Source organism: Medicago sativa, chromosome 8, assembly GCF_051527215.1.
Source record: "Medicago sativa cultivar Bolivia chromosome 8, Bolivia_mono, whole genome shotgun sequence".
NCBI classification, from domain to species: domain Eukaryota; kingdom Viridiplantae; phylum Streptophyta; class Magnoliopsida; order Fabales; family Fabaceae; genus Medicago; species Medicago sativa.
In genome coordinates, this window is record NC_140756.1 from 10,841,743 (window position 1) to 10,853,793 (window position 12,051).

The following is a 12,051-nucleotide window of genomic DNA, read 5'->3' on the forward strand; positions in this document are numbered from 1 at the left end:
GGAAGGAACAGAGAGAGCGAATACGCGATAGATAGCTGGCAAAAGAAAATGACAGTTTTGGTGATGGAGATGGGGTCCACACAAACATGATCCCTATTCCCTAATCAGAGTCATCAGAATCTAATGTGACCAAACCATAATAGGGTAACAATTCGTTGACCTTTCTTTGTTTTTGTTTGACTCACCGAAACCGACACCCCGAGCCATACACAACAAATACGCTAATTATCTGCTTCCTGTACTTGGTCGTGTACACTGAAGAACTCTAGACTAAGGAAAAGTGATGCCTTAAATTTTTTTTTAGAAGATTGATTGTGAGATATTCATTTTTCTAGAGGAACGTGAATATATGCATCAACTATAAGCATAATTGCACACAAAAATAATGAAGTTTATTTTAACAGGTTTCATATTGCTTTAGTAATAATCTCTAAAACCCTATAATTTAGATGTAAGACAAAACATGATAAAGTTTGGATGGTTCAGCTTTTGTTTTTGAAACATGATAATAAAGTTTGGTAAATTAACTAGAAGACAAGTGATTTTATGCTTTATTCCTTTCAAAAAAAAAAAAAAGTGATTTTATGCTTTTCACATTTTTTCCCTTATGCACACGAACCATTAACAGTAAAATTATCCTAACTTATCCTTGAACAGTCCCCATTACTAGCAGGAAAAAAGATTCTGCATAAATGATTTAACTTTATGCTGTGCTGTGGTATGGTAAAATTTGCATATATCGTCATAATAAAATAAAATATTTTCCCAGTGAAGACCTTCAAGTATTCGCAAATATACTTGTCGAGGATAAGAAGAAACTTTTGGCCCTATAATCTCAACAATAACATATAATATGATAACATAATACCTAATCAACCTAATATGCGAAGACATGAAATATTAATCAAAATAAGTTGTAGGTCCATTAGTTACGTCAGGTGCATGTGAAACTTTCCAGGTATAAAGATGATAAGCCAGAGCATGTGCACGAGCCATCATCATCATTATATACTCCAATTCATTTTTTACGTTTTAGATTAATTAAATATAAACAAAAGTCATTAATTGAAGATTCGACATTATTTTATGTTTGGTAGTAGTTACTACTACTAGTACGTAAGTAATCAATCAAATCATGGTGGCATTTAGCCTGGGTCAGCAAAGTTTTTTCCCACAATGGGAAAGTTGGATTTTTACCACTAGATTAAAAGAAGAACATGCTCTTATCATACACTCTCTGCACTGAATTTTTTATACTATCTTCTCTAACCATTCTCTCTCATCTCTCATCCACCACCAACATAAAGCTTCACGGTCCCAGCTCTCAACATATAATAAGTAACTCATAAGTTATTTATTAATTCATCAATTTCTATCGCAACAATTTTTTTAAATAGATGGGAGAATAGTGACAAAAAAAATCTAATGTTGTAAGTGCATAATAAAACTGATCTCCATCGCATTGGCACTATTCACACTTCAAATGTTCTCATCATCAAAACCACGTGTTCCATTCATATCTTAATTGTAATGAAAATGGTAGCATAAACATTATGGATTTTTTTTGGGAATTATTTTAGTTGATTTTTTCACAACTTCCTTTTATTGTTGGTTCTATTGTTGTGGTGATTTTCCAGATCTGTATATTTTCTTGTTGTAGTTTTCTAGATCTGAACTTTTTAGTAAGAAAAATTGGTGAAGATGATGAAGAATCACTTGAAGAACACATGAAGATGAGTAATTAATTTTTAATTAAAAAATGATATATTGAGTTGTTTTTTTGACATGAAGATGATGAAGAACACGTGAAGATCCTTTGTCAATTTAATATCTTAACAACCTGGTTTTGTTTTTTTGGGACAATTCATAATCTGGGTTTCAATTGAAAAAGGCAGCTTCTTTATGAAAAAGATTTGGGATGAAAAATATTTGAGATGAAAAAAATACATGTGGGTTTGCTTATAAAGAAGAAGAAAAAAATACAGATGTGAGAGTGAGTATTGAGTGGTCAAAACACGGTGGTTTTGATGGTGTTGCAGCCTCTGGTGGTGGGTTGGTAAGTAGAAGATAGTGATCAAAAAAATCTAGTGTTGTAAGTGCATAATAAGACTGTGTTCTCTACCTAATCTAATGGCTGACATTTACTTTCCCATGATGGGAAACAACCCTCCATTCCCATGCTAAACCCCACCATCAAATCATCCTCATATCCACACTGGATTTGTCGTACACATTATTAAAATAATTGATATCCTTGCTGCAATTCTAGAATTTAATATTGCCATCTCACTCATCTATGATTCTCATTTTAATTTGTTCTAAGGTCCACTCAGTCCCACCACATTTGGACCTTGCATGTGTTTTAATAGCCATTACCATCAAGGAAAAGTTTGCCTTCTAACATTCATTCCTCACAACAATGAGAGTTTTTGGTATAGGTTTTAATGATGAAAGTAATGACATAGCTATATGCTTGGGATACATATATTGTGACTAGATAAGAGAATTGGTTAGATTTATTGGTTCTAACAAGCTCATTTATGAAGAGCAGTCTTGTTTTTTTTACCAGAAGAACAATCTCTATTCAATAAGATTTATATCATGTATTCATTTCAAAGTTTAAATGTTCAGAAATATTGCAAAAAAGAAAAAAAATTCTTTGAAGAAAATGATAAGCTTGTGTTCCAACATGTATTACAAACATTATCATGAATGAAATGCAATAATATGCTTGTTCATTTAAAAAACGAAAATGCTGAGTTTTTTTATACTGAAGAACTAATTAATAATTAATGATGAACAACACTGAGGCATAATTACATTTATGGTCCATCTAGTTTCTTCACTAATTTGTGAATTTAGTTGTTTAATTAGATCTTCATTTTTTTCAATCAAGCAATTTTGATCCCTTTAGCAAAATTTCATTTAATTTCTAACATGATTTTCTAATTAGATATTGGTTTTTTTAGTCAAAAGCAAGTTGATGGGTTAACGGTCTAGTTTATTCTAAAACTAAATATCACTGGTTACTCTAAAAAAATTAACTTATCCCTAATTATAATCCATCATCACTCCTTATTTTAAATATATCATTAAAATACAAAAAATAATTGCAGTCTTTTCATTCCTTGCAACCTGCAATGTAAGTCAAAGCTGCAACCTGCAACGTAAGTCAAAGGCCTTTAATTTGAAACCATGTCAAAGAACATGTAAAACAATTTCTCGGAAGATTATTAGCACTAATAATCTTTTTAGAAGTTCAAATTTTTTTATTAGAAATTGTTTATTCAACACATTAAAACTTCAAAATAGAATTTTTTATATAAAATTTATAATTATTTACTTTTTTAAATCCTTAACAAATGCTCTAAGAACACTTGTTACCATAACCTTCATCTTTTTACTAAAAAAGATGATAGAACATGTCACACTGCCTAATTCAGATCCATGCGAAAATAGTGTTCTTTAAAAGTGCTCCATGGAAAAATTGAAAGAAAATGAAGCGTATAATAATTTTCACTTTGTTACCATGTCATTTATATGACCCAATGTGTGTGAACATGCAAAATAGGAATTGTACATAGCAACTACAAATCCAATATAATGCAAATTGCACACAATTCACCCATAATTAAGTACTTAAATGGTTTTCCTCTGTTCTACGCCAAAGAACAAGAAAAAAAATTCAAGAACATCTTATTGTGTACCATGTCCTGATATTAATTTACCAAACTATGGAACTACATAGTAGTTTTATCAACAGACTTTTTGAACATAATGAAATGCATAATGTATATTATATAGTTTGCTCCCGTTGTCCTCTTTGTAGTGAAGCACAAATCATCCGAGCCATTCTTTCTGTGAAATCCAAACAAATGTAAATTGCATTAATACTTTTCTTCTTATGCAAAAGAAAATATGCTTCCACAACATTTACTAGCACTCTTTCTCTTTTAAGACTTTGTCAATGACAAAAACATTGCATTGTAATCTAATGTAATTTCCTTAATGAAATTCAAAACAAAAATGATAAAATATGAATGAGCACACTAATTTATTGCGTAACAATTATCGCCAGCACATATTTTTTTTAAAAACTTGCATAGAGAGAAACTCATTACTGATCCTAGAACATAAAAATTTACTTGTTTCACAAATTGTAATAGGGCAGCAATCAGATTGAATGCAAATACCATAAGACTGTTTTCTTCTCATTTTAGGTTGTATAGATTCAACCTCATGAATACAAGGTTTGTAATCAGTTCATAATAGAAGACAGTGCTTCTTGGACAAAGGTGATGCTAACCAATCAAAGTGAATACTAATGTCTCCAACTAAACAAAGCTTTAATTTGCAATGATGATAATATCACACAGTAGAATATCAACAAGTTAATTTACAACAAGAGGCATCCTGAAAGTTAATGGTTTCTCTTTCAATTTCAGTAGATAATGTAATTTTCTTTACTGTTATAGTTACAAATCTCACCTCCTCTTGCTATGCATGAAAATAACTAGATCAAAGAAAATTTAGAAACTGAGGATATGGTGACAATATAATTGAAATGTGGTGACATGGCAGTTAAAAACAAGATCCAACTACTAATAGTGCAGACAAACACAATGTTAATCATCTTTGATTTGATGGAGTATTGAGACAAAGAGAGGATGAGAGATCACACCTATGGATCAAATGTAAGTTGGCACATTCCAGAGGCCTTTGGCAAATTAGTTAATCTTTTTAGAATGTCGTACTTCTTCTTTGGATCCACCTTCAAAACCCATTGCAGATCAGAAACAATCATTGTCTTTAAAACTAGTCCATTTCTCAAGACATACTCAAGAAACAACACCTCATCTGAAAACCCCCGGCATCCTTTATATTGAATAAATGTCAGGTGGGATACGAGACAATTAGGAACACTTGGCTGCAAATCCCACCCTAGTAAAGGCGGTTGTTCCTGCTGGTAACAAAGGACTTGAATAAAATGCAATATTCACATATATGAATTAATCATATGTTATATATTAAGTTGTGTACTACACAATAAGAAGTAATTTCTAATTTGTGTAATCTATTTCATTAAAATTGGGCAATTTCACATCAAATTTACACACACACACACACACCAAATTAAGGTTGGATTAAACCAACCTCATCATTCTGAAGTATGAGAACTTGAAGCAGAGGACATTTTTGAAGCAAGCTGACTAGAGAATTGGATTTAACCCAGGGAAGAATGAGCTCTAAATGAAGCAAATACTGAAATTCTTGAAAAAGTAGATTGTGGAGTTCACCAAGCAGCCACTGTTTGTCCACGTTATCATGTAGTAATTAGTACAAAACTATATTTATCCATATATAAATGAATCATGATTAATAGAAATATATAAATGATGACATAAACATGAAATAAAAAATCAAAAATTTAACCTTGTTTGTTGAATGACTCAACACTAGATGTTTAGTCCCCGAGAGCGCGCTAAAGAGGTTGTGTGAATGGACAATGGAACCAAACGACTTGGGAATGACATTAAGATGTGCTTCCACTACATTGTGCAAGTTGTACATGCTGAAATCTTCACCGAATGTGATTCTGGTAATGTTTAGGTACTCAAGATTCGGCGCGTTTATTTCAAGGTAAGCCCCAACGTCATTCTCAATGTTGATTTTCAACCTTTTCAAGGAAGGTGGGACGCAGATTTTATCCAAGCTCCGCGCGGAATAGCTAAGTTCAAGAATTTCAATATTTGGGCAGCCACACAGAAGTACATTCAGAGAAGGCACTTCCACGAATAAAACGTTGATTACCAATTTCTTCAGTGACGGTTAAGAAACTTGCATAGAGCTGTGTACATGAATTGCACACTTGAGACTGAGGAAGGAACAAACAAGTAATGTTATATCACAATTTCGAAAACAGAAAATATACTAGTTTCTGTTTGGACAAAAATGCCGAAATTGCTAGGCCAGGCATCATGGCAAAAGTTCAAACCCCGGTTCCTTAGCTTTTGTGTGGATGTTTTGTAGGCTTGACTATTTTAATCCATGCATTAATGTTAATTCAAAAACTCAGTATGTTACCGTATGAGTTATGACCGACTAATCTAATGGACCAATTCCACTTTCGGCGGATGGAAACTCAATTGAAGTTTTATGAAGTGAGTTCATGAGATGAGATGAGTAAACTGCTAGGTCCGAACAAGCCTTGGGTAGCTAATATTAAAAGGACTAAAGTCAAATCAAATGTTCTAAGATAAGATGAACAGATTTTTAAAAGCAAATAAAGAGTGGAAGTAGTAATTTGTTTACGTGAGTGAAACGAGGTTAGCGCAAGTGAAGAGGGTTTGAGGGAGCTTGAATTGGGATATGTCATCGTCTTCGTCTTCAACGGCATAGAGATTGAGGTTGAGTTCCTGGAGGTGGGGCCCAATAACGGCACGAACCCAAGTATCAACTGAATATTCACGAAACTTGTCCTCGACGTAGTTAAGGGAGTAAGCACAGTCGAGACTAGACTCATCTTCTGAATGGCGCGAGGATCACGGAGTAGAGCAAGGACACTGTAAACAAAAAGAGCAAATTTTTTGAATCGTTTCGCTTGTAGTTGTTGTTCGAGATATTGGTGGGAGTCGTCGGAGAAGTTGAGAACGGAGAGATGCTTCCAAAGCTGTCGCCACCGGCGAGAAAGACGGCCAGTGGCAACCGCATCTTTGGTCGGGAGTAATGATAAGATCTGGTTGAGCAGACCATCTGGTAAATTACTGATCCGGTCTTCTTCAAGTTTGGAGTCCTCCGCCATTGTTTTTGCTGTTCCTATCAACGTTCCTTTACAGATTCTTGTTGTTTGTTTTTCAAGTTGAGATCTCAAATGGATTAAACACACTGCAAGTTTGTTTGTTTACTGGACCTTTGTGCTTAAACTATTGTTTTTTTTTTTTTTTTTTTTTTGGTAAAGGACCTTTACTGCAAGTTGAAAAAACATTTGTTTATTGACTAGCCTGACGTTAACAAAACTTTAATTACCCATCTGAAATTGTACAACGTTAATCAATTTACCCCATTCGTCAAATTTTTCTGTTAATCAACATGACGTTTTGCAAATACCCCCTGAAGTTTTGCACTTACTTTCAAAATGCCCCTCAAACTTGAAATTTTTTTTATTATCCTTGACTCAAAAGATATTTATATTTAATAGGTTTTCTTGTTGTTTGATTATGCAGAAAATAATCCAGTTTGATTCTGTCGAAAATGTGTAGAGTAATTTGGTATCTTTGTTCCATTAATTTTTAATCATGTTTACATACAATTTAGTTAAAGGTTGCTTGTGACTGTAGAGAGAATTAGACAAAACAGAGAGACATAATTAGATTCTCAGATATTGAAAAGGCATGTTGCTATCTATCTTAGTTAAAGGTTTGTTGCCTGTGTTTCTATCTATCTTATTTTCCTCCCCTATCTATTAGATTACCCTATTTCTCATACCTTTCACTTCACCTTGAAACATTATTACTGAGGCTCATTTGAAGCTTGATTACATGAACTCTTTGATTTAACACTAGAAAACATTTTTAGTACAATATTTATAAAATCACATTCAAAGATTCTTAGTTTTTATAACCAAGGAAAAACAATATGCCAATCTCAATTCTATGGTTTATACATGAAGGTGAAATAAAAGAATATGAGTAGAGGGGGTAATGCTCCACAATTCAGTGATAATGCAGTCACTTTTAAGGATAAGAACAAAAAAATATAAATTTTCAAGTTGAGGGGGCATTTTGCACATAAGTGCAAAACTTCAGGGGGGTATTTGCAAAACGTCATGCTGACTAACAGAAGTATTTGACGGAGGGGGTAAATTGATTAACGTTGTGCAATTTCAGGGGGTAATTGACAAAACTTACAGTTTCGGGGGGGGGGGGGGGGGGGGGGGGTAATTGCCTATTTACTCATTGTTTGTTCCTTAACATTTGAATTTTGTTCTTTAGGTATCTAGCAATTACTCACAAACAGCTATTACGTTCAGAAAATGCCAATTAACTAACGTTCATTTCAAAACGGTGGTTAATTGATGTTCGGTGCTTTTTAAACCGGTTAATTCACTTTTTACAAAGAAAGATTTAACCATTTAAAAAAGTTTCTCAAACGGTAGTTAGTTGTCATCTGTAACACCCCGTTTTCCCAACTTGAAAATTTCATTTAAAATCAGAGTATTTAATTCATAAACGGAATGTCACATACTACTTTTAAGTCATAAAATAGATATTAATAAATATCCTTCCAGGTTCAACATCATAAAAGTATGGAAATACGCAGCGGAAATAGTTCAACATGAACAAAGTCTTGGCACGCAGGCCTTATCAGAAAATCTCATAATTTGATTCAATACTTATTCGTAAAAAGTTCATAAAGACACGTAAGGAATAGATAAGAAAGCAAGCCCCATCCTGTTACGTATCAGAGCACCTAGACACAAGTGAGGAGTCCTCTCATGAACACTTCTAATCTTTAATACCTGCACATTACCCACGGTCGAGGCAACATATACGCAAAAGGGGTGAGATTTCACAGTCAACAAATTAAGCATATAATTCATCAAAATGCATTTAACAACATAAAACATCTCTAACATATTAAACATTTATCACTTAGCATCATATCAATTCATAATTAATTATTATCATCAGATATCTTCCTTAGTTCGTAAACAAATGTCATTCTTAATTCATAAGATAAATCATCTCTAAATCATAACCAAGTATCATCATATATTTAACAACTTAAGGCATCATAACATCAGCATTAATATTCATTTAGTATCATATTATTATCTTCATCAATCATAAACAACATCATCATCAAACATCATCATCAAAACATAAACAACCATCATCATCAAATCATTAGATCATCATTAAATATAAATTACGACGACTCTACAATGCAACAACAACTTCAACAACAACTTAGACAACTTCGACAACAACTTAGACAACTTCGACAACAACTTAGACAACTTCAACAACAACTTAGACAACTTCAACATGCATGTGGTACCACCAGGGCATTAAGCCCCCTTCGCTAAGGTCACATTTGGACCTGTCGGGCATTAAGCCCCCATCGCTAAGGTCATATAGGACCTGTCGGGCATTAAGCCCCCATCGCTAAGGTCATAAAGGACCTGTCAGGCATTAAGCCCCCATCGCTAACTATGCAACAACACAACTCTAAATGCAACAACTTGGACAACAACGTGAACATCTTATGCAATTCCATTAAAATGGACAACTTCTTAAATCATGACAACTTAGACCGACTTATACATCTTCGCTAGAACTCAACAGCAACATGATAACTCAGGAATATCATAATAATGAACATCAATCAATAGGCAACAACATCATAAACATCGCACATAAGTCACATAATAATCATATAACATTAACACACTAATCGTCTCATTAATCATCATAATTCAATAGTAATAGTAACATAGCAGCACATAATCAGCATCATAAAATAGCAATATCATTCAATGAGAAACATCATTATAAACATCTTTATAAATCACATATTAATCATATATTATTATCATTCATCATCTTCTATTAACATAAAATCATCTTAACTTAAGCTCTCTGGATACTTTATAATCTCATGAACAACTTTCATCCCTACCCCAAGGTCATTTCAAGACTACGTGTGCGAAAGGATCGCAAGGAAGCTAATCAAGGCAACTAAACATCACTTACTCGCAAGGTGGGTTACATTATGGGAAGGAACTACTCCTATAACCCTTAATTAAATCCCTCTCATTAAGCTTATTGATTTGGGGTCTTACTGTACATCTTAGGAACCCTTTAGAGGCATAAAAATGGGTCAAATATAGTTTAAGTCAACACTGCATCGTGGCACGTTGAGGTACCATCGTGGCACGTTTGGACAGCCTAAAAATGGTTTCGGTCCTGGAAAAATCGTGGCACGTTGGGCTTCCATCGTGGCACGTTCATAGTTCGACAGACAACATCAGATTTTCTACCTTTCACGTTTTCGTGCGTAAAACCTAAACCGTTAATCCGTTTTCGATGCCGTTTTCGCCTACGCGCTCCTGACACTAAGCTCTATCATATTCTACAGAAAAATTCAAGTTTAAACCACTCAAAAAAAATCGTTTTCCAAAACCTCACAACCCTAATTTTTAACTCACCGATATCTCATCTAATCACATAGTTTTAGCTTCAAAATTACTTATGATAATCATTATGGGGATTATCTAAGGTCTAATTACAGTCTCTTCATCAATCTAACAACTTTTCATCAATTAATCCTTAAACTCCCTCAAACCCTAATTCATCAATTCTCACAAAACTCAACCTAATCATGCTAAATCCATCTTTCAGAATCATACTCTTAATAATATTGAAAGTTAGTCTCACCCTTACCTGGTTATAGATGAAAATCGATGGCCTCCCTCTTGTTCTCCTCTTCTCTTGACTTCTCTCTTCTCTTCTCTTCTTTCCAAAAAGCGGTTTAAGGTAAACTCTTTCTAACCTAAGCTTCTCTATTTATAATACTAAAATATTTTTCCCAAATCTATTTAGGCCCAACAACTTATTCTTCTTTCTATTCTAACCCCCAATTCCACTCACACTAATAATCCTCATAATCTTATTTATTTCTAAATTAAATATATCTCTCACAAATAACAAATATATTTCTACACCAAATAACAAATATATTTCTAACAAATAACAAATATATTTCTACACCAAATAACAAATATATCTCTAACAAATAACAAATATATATTATTCTAGTAAATACCAACATATAACATAACAAAATATCACTCATCAAAGTAAATTGACTAAATCATAAAAAGACATCTAATCTCAAAACTACCTCCAAATCTACTTACTCTAATAATTCTCATATTCTAATAAATAATAGAATAATGTCACATAATAAAATACTAACACCTCATATAAATAAATCACATAAATAGACTCTAACTTAATAAAAATAATTAAATAAAAAGGAGGGCATTACATCATCGGGGCTATTTTAAATAATTTGAGGTGTCTGTAAGCAATTGATAGGTGCCTAATGAGCAATTTTTCTAAATATTTTTAGGTGGAAGTAAGTTAATAGCATCCAAATGTGAAAGTTACTCTTTTTCAGTTGTAGTTAACTACCGTTAGACACTTTTTAAAACGGTCTAATCACTTTTTAAGTCAATTTTAACCGCCTTAAAATGTGATTGAACCACTGAACTGCGGTTGACTGCAGTTGGATACGTTTTTTAGCAATTTCTCCTGTGAGAAGAGTAACTTTCTCCCAATGTTCGTAATCAAGCTGAATCCAGCCCAATCCATTGCACTAACTTCTCATTTCATAAGGGCTGGACTGGGAACATCTGACATCAGTAAGAAGAAACCATTATTTACACCACCACCCCCCCCCCCCCCCAAAAAAAAATCAGGATACTTCTTCTTTTCACTATATAAGAAACCAGGATAACTTCTAACATGATTGTAACTTGACAAGAAATGTTCATGATTCATTTTGGGTATTAATTAACATTTCACGGTGTAAAAAGTTTTTCTATTCTGCCTTGTGTCTTACCCAAAATTAAACTCCTTTAAGAGGATTTTAGGTTTGTTTATCTTGGAAAAAATGTTTTTTTTTATTATTTCAAAATTGTTACCTCGTGTTTAATCCATTTTCTATCGGTAAATATTTGTACAAATATCACTAAAAGCAATTGTTTTTTCTCGAAATTTCTTGTGCAGATGTTTAACAACGGAAAAAAAGATTGATTAATAATATAATATGACATAGTTCTCGAAATTGCCTATTTACTCATTGTTTGTTCCTTAACATTTGAATTTTGTTCTTTAGGTATCTAGCAATTACTCACAAACAGCTATTACGTTCAGAAAATGCCAATTAACTAACGTTCATTTCAAAACGGTGGTTAATTGATGTTCGGTGCTTTTTAAACCGGTTAATTCACTTTTTAAAAAGAAAGATTTAACCATTTAAAAA

At 33.0% G+C, this 12,051-nt stretch overlaps 1 pseudogene across 1 annotated transcript; it reads right to left on the reverse strand.

Annotated features, from left to right (window-relative positions):
- Positions 1 to 3,487: 3,487 nt before the first annotated feature.
- On the reverse strand, positions 3,488 to 6,849 carry LOC146896876 (F-box/FBD/LRR-repeat protein At4g26340-like; annotated as a pseudogene). The gene is made up of 5 exons (XR_015022341.1): positions 6,313 to 6,849; positions 5,434 to 5,875; positions 5,155 to 5,307; positions 4,682 to 4,960; positions 3,488 to 3,858 (listed from the first exon to the last, which is right to left on the reverse strand). The product of XR_015022341.1 is annotated as an F-box/FBD/LRR-repeat protein At4g26340-like (transcript).
- Positions 6,850 to 12,051: the final 5,202 nt, after the last annotated feature.